The 16601-nt window shown below is 45.0% G+C and overlaps 1 protein-coding gene across 1 annotated transcript in view; it reads left to right on the top strand.

Moving 5' to 3' along the window:
- Window positions 1-16601, top strand: part of pdgfrb (platelet-derived growth factor receptor, beta polypeptide) — an 83403-nt gene that overhangs the window by 11857 nt on the left and 54945 nt on the right. The window lies entirely within an intron of this gene.

Below are 16601 nucleotides of genomic sequence, written 5' to 3'. Positions count from 1 at the left end.
AACATGGGCAAAGGAACTGAGCTCCAGAGGTGAGGTGAGAGTGACTGCCTTTGACATCAAGGCAGCATTTGACCAAGTGTGGCATCAAGGAGCCCTAGCAAAACTGGAGTCAATGGGAATCAGGGGAAAACTCTCCACTGGTTGGAGTCATACCTAACACAAAGGAAGATGGTTGTGGCTGTTGGAGGTCAATCATCTCAGTTCTAGGCCATCACTGCAGGAGTTCCTCAGAGTAGTGTCCAAGGCCCAACCATCTTCAGCTGCTTCATCAATGACCATCATAAGGTCAGAAGCAGGGGTGTTTGCTGATGATTGCACAATATTCAGCACCATTCACGACTCCTCAGATACTGAAGCAGTTCATGTCCTAGTGCAGCAAGACCTGGACAATTTCCAGGATTGGGCTGAAAATTGGCAAGTAACATTCATGCCACACAAGGGTCAGGCAATGACCATTTCCAATAAGAGAGAATCCAGCCATCCCCCCTTGACATTCAATGACATCACCATCACTGAATCCCCCACTATCAACATCCTGGGAGTTACCATTGACCAGAAACTGAACTGGGCTAGCCATATAAATACTGTGGCCACAAGAGCAGGTCAGAGGCTAGGAATCGTGCATGAGAAACTCACCTCCTGACTCCCAAAAGCCTGTCCACCATCTACAAGACACAAGTCAGGAGTGTAATAGAATACTCCCCACTTGCCTGAATGAGGGCAGCTCCCACAACACTCAAGATGCTTGACACCATCCAGGACAAAGCAGCCGCTTGATTGGCACCACATCCACATTCACTCCCTCCACTCTGACGCACAGTAGCAGCAGTGTGTACCATCTACAAAATGCAGTGCTGAAACTCACCAAAGCTCCTTCGACAGCACCTTCCAAACCCACGACTGCTACCACCTAGAAGGACAAGGGCAGCAGACACATGGGAACACCACCACCTGGAAGTTCCCCTCCAAGCCACTCACCATCCTAACTTGGAAATATATCGGCTGTTCCTTCACTGTCGCTGGGTCAAAATCATGGAACTCCCTCCCTAACAACACCGTGGGTGTACCTACACCACAGGGACTGCAGCGGTTCAAGGAGGCAGCTCACCACCACCTTCTCAAGGGAAATTAGGGATGGGCAATAAATGCTGGCCCAGCCAGCGATGCCCACGTCCCATAAATGAGTAAAAACCCGCATGTGCGCGCACACATACACACACACACACTCTCACTCCCACACACACGCTCTCTCACTCCCACACGCACACAGGAAGCTAACTAGACCAATTTGCTTGCTTTGTTTATAGACACAGTGTTTATTCCAGTGCAGACTGATATAAGTATATCAGAGAGAAAGTGGGACTGAATGAACTTCCCGACCTGGGGACCGATGGTATTTCTGCATTCTCTGAAGCTGATTTAAAATCTGAACTGACCTGTGCACCCTGTAGACCCAGTGAACCACTCCATGGAGGCTACAGTACAGAAACAGGCCATTTGGCCCAACTGTTCAATGCCAGTGATTACACATCACTTCGACAATATGCAAAATTACGAGGGATTTTGATAGTTTCCACTGGTAAGTGAGTGAGTAACTAGATGCCATAGATTTCAAATGATTGACACAAGAACTAGAGAAAGAAATGAGAAGAGATTTCTTCACACAGTGGGTTGTTAAGATCTAGAGCACAGCACATGAAAGTATTGCACAAGAAGATTTCATAAGAGAATACAATTGGACACTTACTTGAGGGGACCCATTTGCAGTGCTCATAGATAAAAAGGCTGAAGTGTGATACCAAATTGAATGGCCCTTTCAAAAAGCTGGCATAGGCATGATGGGCTGAGTGGCCTCATTCAGTGCTGCAAGATTCTATGATTAAATAAAAACATCAGATCAAAGAGATAGGAGCAGGAGTAGACCATTTGGCCCCTCGATGCAGCTCCGCAAATCAATAACATTGTGGCTGGCCTGAACGTGGGCTTAACTCCACTTTCCTGCCTGTCCCCCCATAACACTCGACTCCCTTGTCGATCAAAAATCTGTCCAACTCGGCCTTGATTCAGTGACCCAACCTCCACTGCTCCCTGGGACAGAGAATTCCAAAGACTAACAACCCTCTGAGAGAAGGAATTCCTCTGCATCTCGGTCTTAAATAGCAGACACCTTGTTTTGAAACTGTGCCCCCAAACTTCATCTGACCTCCATCAGCATAATCCCCACTTCCTTTCCCAGCCCCCACCCCTTCATGTTAACTCCAAGCCTGCTCAGTCCTTGGACTAATTTTAAAAAAAGAAACCTTCCCAAGCTGGCTTAGAGTCACAAGATCGTCAGGGACAATTTTATTTCGCTCTTCTCGCCCCACGTTTGTCACTGGAGAGTGTTTCCGGGGATACAGCCAGTCACGGGTGCGGATTGGCCCTGGTTATCGGGGATAATCGGGGAACGCAGGCCGATCGTTATGAAGGTTTGGGGAATGGTTTCAGTAAAAAAAAAAGTTCACAGTCAGGATTTGTTGCCAATTGGGTAAAAGGCCACAGATGTGAAGCTGGAGGAAGGGAGTAGGTTTTGCCAGCTCTCTAGGAATACCCAAGATTCTTCCGGGATTGGAGATTAATCTCTAGGATTCTGCTGTAACAGAAAAACATTGGGGCGTTAACAAGTTGCGCTTTTTCTTTTGTTTTATTTTATCAGCTATGACAGTATTGGCAACGGGGGTGGGGGAGGGAAAAGGTTGTTTGGTTAAGAGTCGAGGATCATCTGATCGGACAATAAAGGGTGGAATCTCTTATTGCCTTTGCTTTCAGATGATCATTTCCAATTCCCAACATCAATGGCTTCTGAGCTCTGACCGCCTGAGCGATCTTTCCGGAGGCAGCCAATGAACAGGCAGCCTCTGGGAGCCCCGTCCAATTAGGGACAGTGGGCGGACTGCACAGGCGGGAGAGCCAATCGGAGCTCCTGAGGCTGTGGGCGGTCCCCAGCCCCATCGCGAGAGGTAGGGACTGCCACAGAAGGGTGGGAGACTGCGAAGGGAGGGGCGTCTCAAGGTGGAAACGCCCTCTGAATACCTTTTAAAAATAACTTGTGGCCCCAGCTGCCAGGCTGTTTTTGGGCCCAGGTTTATTCAAAGGTGGAACGATTTGGAGATCAGTTTAGATTTTAGGTAAGGGTATTGAGAGCTAAGTAGTTATTTCAGCTCATGGGGGAGACAAAAACACAGGACCATCAATATAAGATAGTCACTAATAAATCCAATAGGGGATTCTGGAGAAACCTCTTTGCCCAGAGAGAGAGAGATGAGAATGTGGTACAGGGGGGGTTGGGGTGAATCTCATCGATGCATTTGAGGGGAAGCTAGACAAACACATGTGGGAGAAAGGAATAGAAAGATGTGTTGATAGCAGGGAGATGAAGAGGGATGAGAGGACACTTGTATGGAGCATAAACACTAGCATGGACCAGATGCACTGAATGGATTTTTTCAGTGCTGTACATTCTACGTCCTTGTACAATTTGTGTTTTCACTCCATGTAACTTTGTTGTTCTGGGTCAAGTACGAAAGGAAAAGATCTCAGACGTATCGCAGTAGCTTAGAGCGAACCATTTGATGTTTCACATATACACAAGGTCAGGATCTGCTCTCCAATTCTATCTGAGAGAGTAAATGTTTACTGTTTCCTTATTCCCTTCTCTCGCTGTCTCCATTTGGTGATTGGTATCTTTCTCTCGTTTGTGTTTTTTAATCTTATCTATTCCAGTGCTCCTGTCTCCAGTCACCCGCTCCTGCAGCCTACCGTCTCTGAGATGGGACCGGGAGGGTGCTGGTGGGGGCGGGCTGTCCTTCACCTGTTGGTGGATGGTGTTGGCTGCTCTCCCAAGGCAACCAGCTGCACCGTGGGGTTCATTGTTTGGTGCTTTCAGAAACTGGGCCCTGACTAGGATTTGCCAATGCTCGAGTGTCCTGGAATTAAAGATTAACCTTCTGGGCACCACGATTTCTCCAAAACAATGATGGGACAGGGGTCTGTGTCTGTGATTTCCCCCACATGGTGATGGGACAGGGGGTTGTGTCTGTGATTTCTCCCACACGGTGATGGGACAGGGGTCTGTGTCTGTGATTTCCCCCACACGGTGATGGGACAGAGGTCTGTGTCTGTGATTTCCCCCACACGGTGATGGGACAGGGGTCTGTGTCTGTGATTCCCCCACACGGTGATGGGACAGGGGTCTGAGTCTGTGATTTCCCCCACATGGTGATGGGACAGAGGTCTGTGTCTGTGATTCCCCCACACGGTGATGGGACAGGGGTCTGTGTCTGTGATTTCCTCTGCTCCCTAACTCCACTCCCTCACCTTGTTTGAAAGGTCGGACCAATGGCAAAATGCCCCTCCAACCCTTTCCCACTCCTCCTGACCTGGACTTCTACAGGTACAATTGATAAAGAGAATGATAGTTTATGGGATTTAACATAGCGAATCTCATCCATCACCAATCTCATGCTCCTCTGATATGCAAAGTACACAGTAGCTGTTTTAACAAGGACAGATTGTCTTTTAAATCTCACTGTTGGCAGAACTAATCACTTTCTATACAGCCTGTCATTGGGATTCAGCCCGTCTGAGAGCATCTAACTACATTGGTGAGCTCTGTGTTGTCAGACAGAAATGTTCTGCACAAAAAGTAAACTGCTTCATTCTGTTATGTGCTGAAAAGATTGACTGAAATTTAATCCCAGGGTATCAACACTGGTGACACAAACCATCAAACCAATAATCCTAAGAACATAAGGCCATTCAGTCCCTCAAGCCTGTTCCACCGTTCATTTAGATTGTAGCTGGGCTGTATCCTAACTTCACCTCCTTGCCTTTGTTCCATAACCTTTAATGCCCTCGTCCAACAACAATCTATTAATCTCAGAATGGTTCAGTTGACAGGGAGAGTGTTTCAGATTTTCGCTATCCTTTTTGTGAAGAAATGCTTCCTGACGTGACCCTGACTATTTGGTTGCCGGCATTTACACTGGAAAAGCACTGCAAGAAACTTCTGTCACATGCACCATCTCCTCAAAGCTGGGGAAAGGCCCGGGCGCTCTTTTCTCTAGAAAAGAGAAGGCTGAGAGTGGTGGGGGGGTTGGGGGGGTGGGGGGACCCGATGGATATCTTCAAAATGATGATGGGGTTTGTTGGGCTGGATACAGAGATGTTTCCACTTGTGAGAGCAGAGAACAAGAGTCAGGGCCCATAAATGGAAGAGAGTCACTAATACCCTATAGGGCAGGGGACGTGAACCCTTTTCTTATTTCAGGCCGTTCACACATAGGCAAGATCACACGCACGTAAAAATAAATTTAATTTCGTTTTTTTAGCGAGAATACAGAAAAGTTCAACTCAGCCGCTGTTTTAATGTGACAGCTGAATTTGAATATCATACTGTTAAATATTATTATAGAAATCCAGCTGACGCTTTTATCCAAAGCGAATTCATAACGATGATGGTAAATGCTCTTTTGAAGGCACTGCTGTCATAGGTCTATATTTTTAGAAATCTTAAAAACAAAAAACTGCAGATGCTGGAAATCCAAAACAAAAACAGAAATACCTGGAAAAACTCAGCAGGTCTGGCAGATGCTGCCAGACCTGCTGAGTTTTTCCAGGTATTTCTGTTTTTGTTTTTAGAAATCTTGCTGCAGGCCAGATGGGATTGAGCAACGGACCGGATCCAGCCCACGGGCCATAGGTTCCCCACCCCTGCTATAGGGGAAATCCTATAGGGAACTCAGGAGAAACTTTCGAGTGATTAGAATGTGGAACTCGCTACCACAGGGAATAGGTGAGGCGAATGGTTATGGGGAAGCCAGATGAAACACATGAGAGAGAAAAGAATGAAGAAAGATGAATGAAGAGGGTTGGGAGGAAGCACAAACACTAGCACAGGCCAGTTGGGCAGAATGGCCTGTTTCTGCGCTGTTAATTTTAAATAATTCAGTATCCAGTAGCAAAGTTTGTGGCTGTCAGATATTCAATTCAACTCCTTCATTTAACGGGTTATTTTGGGAGGGCAGGAAGGGATGGCAGGAAGTAAATTTAGAGCCTTTATTCAGCACTAGACTGGGATTCATTTGCAGACAGAAGTCTTGTAATTATCATAAACGATTAAGATTAATAGATGCTCTTGAAGGCTGTTGCTGCAGTTTTAAGTAACATTTTTTTGAGGCCTATCTAAAATCCAAACTCCCCACCCCTCTCACTAACCCCAGAAGACCAACCGTCATGCATTGGCCTACAACCTTTTAGAAGTTGGCACAGGACGTAGGCTAGCAGAATGGGCAGACACGTGGGCAGATGGGATTGAATATCAAGAAGTGTGAGGTGATGCATTTTGGCAGAAGGGGTAGAGCCGATATGTACCTTAATGGCACTGTGTACAGGAACAGAGGGTCTTGGATGCATGTGTGTAGATCTTTAAAGATGGCAGGACACATTGGGAGAGTAAAAATAGAAAATGCTGGAGGAACTCCAGCAGGTCTGGCAGCATCTGTGGAGAGAGAAACAGAGTTAACGTTTCAAGTCCATATGACTCCTCTTCAGAGCTGAAGAGAGACAGAATTACTACATTGAGAGAGTAGTTAGCAAAACATATGGGATCTTGAGTTCCATAAATAGATGCATTGAGTACGAAAGCATGATGTTCATTTTTAGCATTAAAAAGGTTAGGCTACAACTACAATATTGCATCCAGTTCTGGTTAAGTGCAGTTTAGGAAGGATGTGAGGGTGTGGAGGAGATTTACCAGAACCATTCCAGGGATGAGGGATTTTACCTACAAGGTTCGGTTGGAGAAGCTAAGGTTGTTCTCCTTGGAGCAAAGGAGATTGAGGGGAGATTTGACAGAGATGTACAAGATTATTAAAGATTTAGATAAGGTAGACAAAGAAAAGCCATTCCCTTTAGTTGATATTGCAAGGATCAGAGGGTACAGATTTAAGGTTTTTGGCAAGAGATGCAACAGGGAATGTGAGGAAAAATTTCTTTCACACAGCAAGTGGTAATAACCTGGAACTCGCTGCCCAGGGCAATGGAAAGGGAGGTGATGAATGGTGTCAAAAGGAGATTGGGTGGGCAATGAACTTGTGGGGCTACAGGGATAGAGGACTGACTGGATTACTCTACATAGAGCTAGCATGGACTCAGTGGGTCGAACAGCCTCCTTTTGTGCTCTAAATGGTTCTATGATGACACTTGGTTTGGGGAAGGGATTGGAACCTGATCTGGAACACGCCAATTACAGGATCATACATCTACCTTAGCCTTTCACTTTCTCTTAACATTTGTATAAATATATTCTTCACCATCTCTTTCTAGTTGCTTTGCGATATCTCTTGCCCTGTCGCTCTATAGGCAATGCACTCTTCGAAACATATGAGCATAACTGCAGAGTACACCATTTAACTCCCTAAAGAAAAAAAAGGTGTGCATTTATATAGCTCCTTTCACAACCTTAGGACATCCCAAAGTGCTTTACAGCCAATTAAATACTTTTTGAAGTGTAGTCAGTGTCGTAATGTAGGAAATACAACTTGCGCACAGCAAGATCCCATAAACAGCAACATGGCGAATGAGCAGATCATCTGTTTTTAAGCATTGTTTGAGGGGTTTCTAACGTTCCAACCCTTGCACCTTTTTTGAATTACCCGTGAGCTTGGGGAGCCTATAGTTCCCTGTTGCTTTCTCCATGGCAACACCTCGGCCAATCGGAGTTGACTTGCCAACCAATCAGCAGCCTTTTCTCCCATGGTCTAAATTGTTACGATCATTTGAAATTTGGCATTCTTTTAACATGATAACATGCCTCTCCTTTGCTCAATATTCGAAGAGTAACAATACTTCCAAAAATACTCCCTGCTTCATTGGCAGGAAAGCGATTTGGGATGTCTGGAGGTCATGACAGGCGCTATGACAATGCAATTTGTTTTTATTTAAATGAGGGCCATTAGTGAAATTGCTGCTCCGTTTGGCGGGAGGGGAATTAACTCTCCATAAACCAAGTTAAAATCCACCCCCTCCCCTTCCCGCACACTGGGTCAGATTTGTTGATTGAACACAGATCAGGGGTGAAACCTGCGGTAATCAAAGAAAAATACAGCGGATGCTGGAAATCCGGGGGAAAAAAAAACAGGAAAGGCTGGAAAAACTCAGCAGGTCCGGCAGCTTCTGTGGAGAGAGAAACTGAGCCAAAGCCTCGAGCCCCGGCGCTCTGAAGAAGAGTCACGTGGACTCAAAGGCGTTGGCTCGGTTTCTCTCTCCATGAAATCTGGGATCTTGCTGATCTGTGTGGGGCTCAGAGCCACGTTGTTTCCCCCCCCCCCTACCCCCACCCTTGCCCACTCAGTTCAGTGAAACTGTTTTGTTTCGAATCCCTTGCACCTAATTTTATTTCATGCGCCTATTAACTAAAAACATCGACTCCTGGGATGTTCGAAACCAGCTGTTTTGCTTTACAGTAACCTCTCTCTCCCACGCCTTTGTGTTTTTTTTTATATTCCCAGGCAGTGAAGATTCGGTAAAGCACACTAACTGTTTGTGTGCCTCTCACCCCCGCAGATGGACTGTGTCAACATCTCTCTCTCTCTTTTAAAACAGATCCTGTACTTTTTCCCATGTTTTTTTTCTTGTGTGTTTGGCAGGAAAAGGTCAGTTTATTCAGGAAATGTTTAGGATGTTTGCCAGGGTACTTGCCAGCTCTGAATCTTTCTGAAGAAGGATAGGCAGGAGCAGGGCCCATGCGGGTGAGAGAGAGCGTTGCTCGTTTATGTATGCGGGGGTGGGAGTGAGGCAGCTATGATTTGAAACATCGGGAAAAGCTGGTGCCTGAACAGATCCTTTTTTCCAATTTGCACAGAATGGGACCCATCACTTGAAGCAGACCAAGAACAGTGGAACAAACACTGTTGATTTCTGATCCCTCAGCAGAAGCCTCGAGGAGCGATCTAATCGAGGTGTTTAAAGCAACAAACAGGATTTGGCAGGGTAGATGTGGAAAAGCTATTCCCTCTTGCGTGGTATATTCAGAGTCATCGGTAATCCCCTTGAGATTCAATGGGATATTTGATCATTTCTTTGTCCTCTGATGATTTTCAACCAAATACTTTTTCCATTATTCAGGGTTAAATGTCTCCTCCTTTTAGATGATATCTGTATCCTGGGAGAGTGAGTCTCTGTGATAATTTTGCTCAATAACTCATTGCTTGGTGTTTATTAAAGTACGTGCGAAGTTTGGAGAAGCTGGGATTGTTCTCCTTAGAGCAGAGAAGGTCAAGGGGAGATCTAATAGACATTCAAAACCCTGAAGTGTTTTGATATATTAAATAAGGACAAACTGTTTCTAGCAGCAGGAGTGACAGTAACCAAAGGGTAGATCTAAAGCAATTGTTAAAAGAAGCAGAGGCAAGATGAGAAAGTATTTATTTACTCAGTAAGCTGTTATGATCTGGAATGTGCTGCCTGAAAGGGCGCTGGAAGCAGATTCAACACTGACTTTTAAGAGGGAATTGGATAAAGACTTGAAGGGACAGGGCTACAGGGAAAAAGTGGGGGAGTGGGATTAATAGTCCTTTCACAGAGCCAACACAGGGAAGGTAGTTTTACAGGCTTCCTTCCACGTTGTATCTCTCTGTGATTCTATGATTCTACGTTCAATGTGAATGCAACAAATAACCTTAGTGCTGCAGTGCTGGGGAGCAACGCACATTTCGCACTGTGTCAGTGCCCAGTGCCATCGCAGAACAGGTTAGATGCAGAAATGAAAGCGTTGGAACTGAACCTGGGCAGTAGGGTTGCCAGCACCTCCAGGACTGGACTGGAGCCTCCAAGAATTAAAGACAGATCTCCAGGAGAAAAATCATAGGGGCATTTAAAAATATTGTATTTTCGTTGAACACTTTTCTTTGCCAGCCATTTTAAAAAATCAGAGATTGGGAAAAGAGTTTATTTCACTTAAAGTCAAGTATCATCTAGTCATAGGGTGACCAGATTTTCAAAAGTTAAAAGCGGGAGACCTTGAAAAGCCATGGGAAGGTGGTGCTCCATGGTGATTGATATGTTGGGTGACCAATGGGAGGGAGGAGATGGGGGGAGGGCAGTAGAAAGTGGAGCGGTCATACGAACATACATACGAACATACGAATTAGGAGCAGGAGTAGGCCACTTGGCCCCTCGAGCCTGCTCTGCCATTCAACAAGATCGTGGCTAATCTGGATGTAAACTCAACCCAACGTTCCTGCCTACCCCCGGTAACCTTTCACCCCCTTGTTAATCAAGAATCTATCTAGCTCTGCATTAAAAATACCCAAAGACTAGTATTCCACCCCCTTTTGAATTCCAAAGACTCTCAATCCTCTGAAAGAAAATTGTTTCTCCTCGTCTCTGCCTTCAATGACCGACCTCTTATTTTTAAACAGTGACCCCGAGTTCTAGATTCTCCCACAAGAGGAAATATCCTCTCCACATCCAACCTGTCAAGACCCCTCAGGATCTTATATGTTTCAATTAAGTCACCTCTTACTCTTCTAAATTCCAGTGGATACAAGTCTAACCCGTCCAACCTTTCCTCATAAGACAACCTGCCCATTCCTGGTATTAGTCTAGTAAACCTTCTCTGAACTGTTTCTAACATATTTACATCTTTCATTAAATAAGGAGACCAGTACTGTACACAGTACTCCAGATGTCATCTCACCAGTGCCCTGTATAATTGAAGCATAACCTCCCTACTTTTGTATTCAATTCCCCTAGCAATAAACGTTAACATTCTATTAGCTTTCCTAATTACTTGCTGTACCTGCATGCTAACCTTTTGTGATTCATGCACTAGGACACCCAGATCCCTCGATTCTCAGAGCTCTGCAATCTCTCACCATTTAGATAATAAGCTTCCCTTTTATTTTTCCTGTCAAAATGAATGATTTCACATTTGCCCACATTATGCTCCATTTGCCAGATCTTTGCCCACTCACTTAACCTATCTGTGTCACTTTGTAGCCTCCTTACATCCTCGTCACAATTTACTTTCCTACCTATCTTTGTGTCATCAGCAAATTTAGCCACCATGCCTTCAGTCCCTTCATTCAAGTCATTTATATAATTTGTAAAAAGTTGAGGTCCCAGCACTGATCCCTGTGACATACCACTCGTCACATCGTGCCAACCGGAAAAAGACCCATTTATGCCAACTCCCTGCTCCCTGTTAGCTAGCCAATCTTCTATCCATGTCAATATGTTACCCCTACACCATGAACTTATATTTTCTGCAATAACCTTTGATGTGGCACTTTATCAAATGCCTTCTGGAAATCTAAGTATAGTACATCCACCAGTTCCCCTTTATCCACAGCATGTGTGACTCCTTCAAAGAACTCCAATAAATTGGTTAGACATGATTTCCCTTTCACAAAAACATATTGACTCTGCCGGGTTGCCATGAATTTTTCTAAGTGCCCTGTCATAACTTCTTTAATAATAGCTTCCAACATTTTCCCTATGACAGATGTTAGGCTAACTGGCCTATAGTTTCCTGCTTTCTGTCACCCTCCCTTTTTGAATAAAGGAGTTATATTTGCTATTTTCCAATGTAATGGAACCTTCCCCGAATCTAGGGAATTTTGGAATATTAAAACCAGTTAATCAACTCTCTCACTAGCCACGTCTTTCAAGACCTTAGGGTGAAGTTCATCTGGACCTGGGGATTTGTCAGCCCCACAGCGCCAACAATTTGCTCAATACCACTTCCCTGGTGATTGGAATTTTCCCATGTTCCGCCCTCCCTTCCATTTCCTGATTTACAGCTATTTCCAGAATGTTACCTATGTCCTCAATAGTGAAAACTGAAACAAAATGCCTGTTTAATTCGTCCGCCATCTCCCTACTTTCCATTGTCAATTCCCCAGACGCACTCCCTATAGGGCCAACACTCACTTTGTTAACTCTTCTCTTATTTAAATATCTATAGAAACTCTTACTATCCATCTTTATACTGCTAGCTAGCTTTCTCTCGTACTCTAATTTTTCCCTCCTTATTAATCTTTTTGTCATTCTTTGCTATTCTTTATATTCTTTCCATTCTCTGACCTTCCACCTGTCTTTGCATAATTACATGCTTTTTCTTTAAGTTTGATACTGTCTTTAATTTTTTTAGTTAACCACGGAAGGTGGGCCCTCCCCTTGGAATTTTTCTTTCTCATTGAAATGTATGTATTCTGTGTATTCTGAAATATCCCTTTAAATGTCTGCCACTGAACCTCTATTGACATATCCCTTAATATCATTTGCCTGTTCATTTTAACTAGCTCTGCTTTCATACCTTCCTAACTGCCCTTATTTAAGTTTAAAAAACTAGTCTTTGACTCATTTCTCCCTCAAAATGAATGTAAAATTCAATTACGTTATGGTCACTGCTACCTAGGGGTGCCTTCACTAGGAGGTTATCAATTAATCCTATCTCGTTGCTCAATATCAGGTCTAGTATAGCTTGCTCTGAGGCTCCAGAGCAAGCTGTTCTAAGAAACTATCCCGAAAATATTCTATGAACTCCTCATCTATGCTGCCTTTGCCCATCTGATTTTCCAGTCTATATGTAGATTAAAGTCCCCTAGGATTATTGCTGTTACAATTAGGGGGCCTGTACACCACTCCTACAAGTGTCTCCTTGCCTTTATCATTCCTCATCTCAACCCAAAATGCTTCTACATCCTGGTTTCCTGAACTTAGGTCATCCCTCTCTAATGTGCTGATACCATCATTACTTAACAGAGACACTTCTCCACGTTTTCCTAACTTCCTGTCCTTCCTATATGTCACGTACCCTTCAATATTCAGGTCCCAATCTGTCTCCTGTAGCCATGTCTCTGCAACGGCTATCAAATTGAACTTATTTATTTCCATTTTCGCTAACAGTTCACCTGTTTTGTTTTGAATGCTGCGTGCATTTAGATATAGAGCCTTTAGTTTTGTCCTTTTATTATTTTTGTAGCATCTAGCCTTATCTGCTGATTTACTCTTAGAATTGTACTCTCCGCCCTTTCCTGTCACAGCCTGTTTATCATTTCCCATATTAATATGTGTCTCTCTTGCCTTGTCTCTACTCTGTTTGGTTTACCACATCTTCCCAAATTAGATCCCTTGCCCCTACTATTCCGTTTAAAGCCCTCTCTACTTCCCTAGTTAGGGGGCAGCTTGTGAGGACACCAGCCCCAGCATAGTTCAGGTGTAGACTGTCCCAATGGTACAGATCCCACTTTTCCAAATACTGGTGCCAGTGCCCCACAAACTGGAACCCATTTTTCCCAGACCAGTCTTTGAGCCACACATTCATTTCTCTAATCTGATTCCCAGATATTATTACCTTTGAGGTTCTGCTTCCTAATTTGGTGTCGTGTGATGACATCTCCCAAACTACGTCCAGCCAGAGTTGGCAACCCTAGTGGCAATGCTCAGCAACAACAAAAATCACAGGCCTGAATTTATATAGCTCCTTCAACATAGTAAAGCGCCCCAGGTCAAACAAAATTTGAAAATGAGCCACATAAGCAGATATGAGGAAAGGTAACCAAAGGCTGGTTTCAACAAAGTAGTTTTTAAGGATCATCTTAAAGGAGGATAGAGACGGAAGAAATTCCAGAGCTTTAGGGCCTGGACAGCTGAAGGCACATTGGACAATTGTCGAGCGATGGAAATCGGGAAATGCACTCGTGTAAGACTCCCTGATGACTGCTTCACGATGGTTTCCTGCAGGCGAGCAGCCTTGCCCATTTATCTCTCTAAATATGGTAGCAGCTGGGACTCCGGCCTCAATAGGGTGGATGTGATGACTCCCCCCCCACTCCCGCCTTGATTTCTAAATCTCGGCCGCCCATTTCTCATGTGTAAGATAGGAGGCCGTGTGTTGCATTTCCCCTCCCGGAGTGCAGCAGTTCCCTTGCTGGTCAAGTAATTCCAGAGACTGAGAGTTCAAATCATTTGGGAACCTGGTGTCAGTAAAAGTGACCGTGAAACCGATGCCTCACCCACTCCGGGCCTATCTGTGACTCCAGTCCCACGCCAACGCGGTCGACTCTTAATTGCCCTCCGGAGTGACCTCGCAAGACGCACAGCTGCGTCACCACCTTCTCGAGGACAATTGAGGAATGTGCAATAAATGCAGCCTCGCCCGCGAAACCCACATCCCGAGGACAAATTATTTTTTTAAGAGAAGCACCCCACACCCCCTCCTAGTGCAGAATGAAAGCGAACCAATTTGGCACTTTAATTGGAATGTATTTATTTTTATGATGGATTCTGGAGATCTAAAGGAAAATGAAAATGCATAAGGAATCTGGGTTGTCTCTGCTGGACTTCAGGGAACTATCATTAGGTTATATATGTTGAAGGCAGGAAATAATTAAGTGCTGTTCCCTTGACCCCTCCTATGAACAGTTGGAAGTGCAGCAGAGTACGAGAGAGTTTGAAGCGGGTTCAAAGCTTTGGCTAAGGCTGAATTTGACTGCGGTTGTCACGGCAACCACAAGCTTACGTGTTTCAAAAAATTTGTTGCATTTCTCATGAAAATAAAGGCCAGCAGAGGGCAAGGCACGATATCAGCAGTGGAGGGTGGGGGGGAGATCAGTCAAAAGGGAAAGAAATATACTAACAGAGGACGTGGGACGGGAGGAAAACTCTGGCAACCGGCGGGTTCTTGAGTCACACTGTATGTTTTTACAGAGAGGCCCAGGAATTCCAGGAATCTGTGGATTTCCCGCTGAAGCTGATATGAAAGCCAAGTCAGGGAAAGTCTTCAGGGAGGATCAGTCTTGTGACTTGATTTCCCGCTGCTGCACTAAGCCATTCAAAGTCATAAGGTCCATGGTCTTGAATCCCCAGCCTTGCATTTGTACAGTGACTTTCACTACCTCAGAATGTCTAAGAGTTCCTAAGTTTTTGAGGCATAGTCCGTGTTTTCATGTAAGAAACATCAAAATGTTTGCAAACTTGGTGTCATATTTGACCCCAAGCTTCCAGAGCCACATATCTGCTCCACAATGAAGACTCCCTACATCCATCTCCATAACGTTGCCCCGTACCAACACTGTCTCAGCACTGCTGCTGCAGAATCCTTCATCCAATACTTTGTTATCGCTAGACTTGACTATTCCGACGCTGTTATGACCAGCCGCCCACCTCCACCCACCTCTAACCTTCCCTAAACTTAAGCTGATCCGAACTCTGCTGCCTCGTTCATGTCAGATCTGTTCACCCATTCGCCCCCTGTGATCGCTGGTCCAGCAACATCTTGACTGAAAAATTCTCATCCTTGTTTTCAGATCCCCTCCTGGCTTCCCCCACCCCGCCCCACCCCACCCCACCCCATCTGTGTAATTTCCTCCAGCCCTACAGCTCTCCCAGATAACTATGCTCCTCTAATTCTGGCCTCTGGAGCATCCCTGATTTTAATCACTCTACCATTGGCGGCCATGCCTTCAGTTTCCTGGAGCCCAACCTCTGGAATTCCCTCCCTAAAATTCTCTACCTCCCTTTCTCCCTTAAAATCTCCCACTTTGACCAAGCTTTTGGTCGTCTGCCTTATTATCTTGTCAAATTTTGTTTGATAGTGCTCCTGTGAAGCGCTTTGGAACATTTTACTATGCTAAAGGCACCATATAAAAACAAGTTGTTGTTGAAAAGCAGCAACCAACTCGTTCACATCAAGCTGTCTCAGCTCAGCATTGTCCAAGTCATCAGTTTTTTAGCAGTGTTGGCTAAGGGATAAATATTGGCCCAGGACACTGGAGAGAACTCCCCTAGTCGCCTTTGAAATAGTGCCATGGGATCTTTTATATCTGCCAGAGAGGGCAAACTGGGCCCTGGTTTGCGCTACCAACAAAACAGCACTCACTCAGTACTGCACCAGGAGTACCAGTGTAGATTTGTGTTTGAATCTTTGGAGTTTTTTTTAAACTTATTCTTTCAAGGGACATGGGTGTCACTGGCATGGCCAGCATTTGTTGCCCATCCCTAATTGCCCTTGAACTGAGTGGCTCACCACACCATTGTAGAGGGCTGTTAAGAGTCAACCACATTGCTGTGAGTCTGGAGTCACATGTAGGCCAGATTTCCTTCCCTAAAGGGCATTAGTGAACCAGATGGGTCTTTACAACAACAGTTCTGTGGCCAGTATTACTGAGACTGGCTTTTCAATTCCAGATTTATTAAGTGAATTTAAATTCCACCAGCTGCCACAGTGAGATTTGAACTCTTGTTTAAGCCTGGGCCTCTGGTTTACTAGTCTGGTGACATTACCACTACGCCATCGTCTCCTCCTCAATCGTGGGCTTGAACCCACAACCCTCTGATTCAGAAGTGAGAGTGCTACCCTCTGAGCTAGAGCCAAAGCCATGAGCCATTCACCCCTCTCCTCATAATGTACAGCCCAGTGTGTCGGTATGTGACACTGGACTGTGCGGCAACCTGTCCTGGTACCAGTGATGTCAGCAACTGCAGCGAACGTGAAAGAGAAGTGGAGCCACTTTCAGAAAATCAGTGAAATTCCTCCTCCATCTCAGGAAGTCAAT

This window comes from Cetorhinus maximus, chromosome 10 (assembly GCF_964194155.1).
Source record: "Cetorhinus maximus chromosome 10, sCetMax3.hap1.1, whole genome shotgun sequence".
Lineage (NCBI taxonomy): Eukaryota > Metazoa > Chordata > Chondrichthyes > Lamniformes > Cetorhinidae > Cetorhinus > Cetorhinus maximus.
The sequence above is the reverse complement of the archived record's forward strand: the minus strand, read 5'-3'. Positions and strand labels throughout refer to the sequence as shown.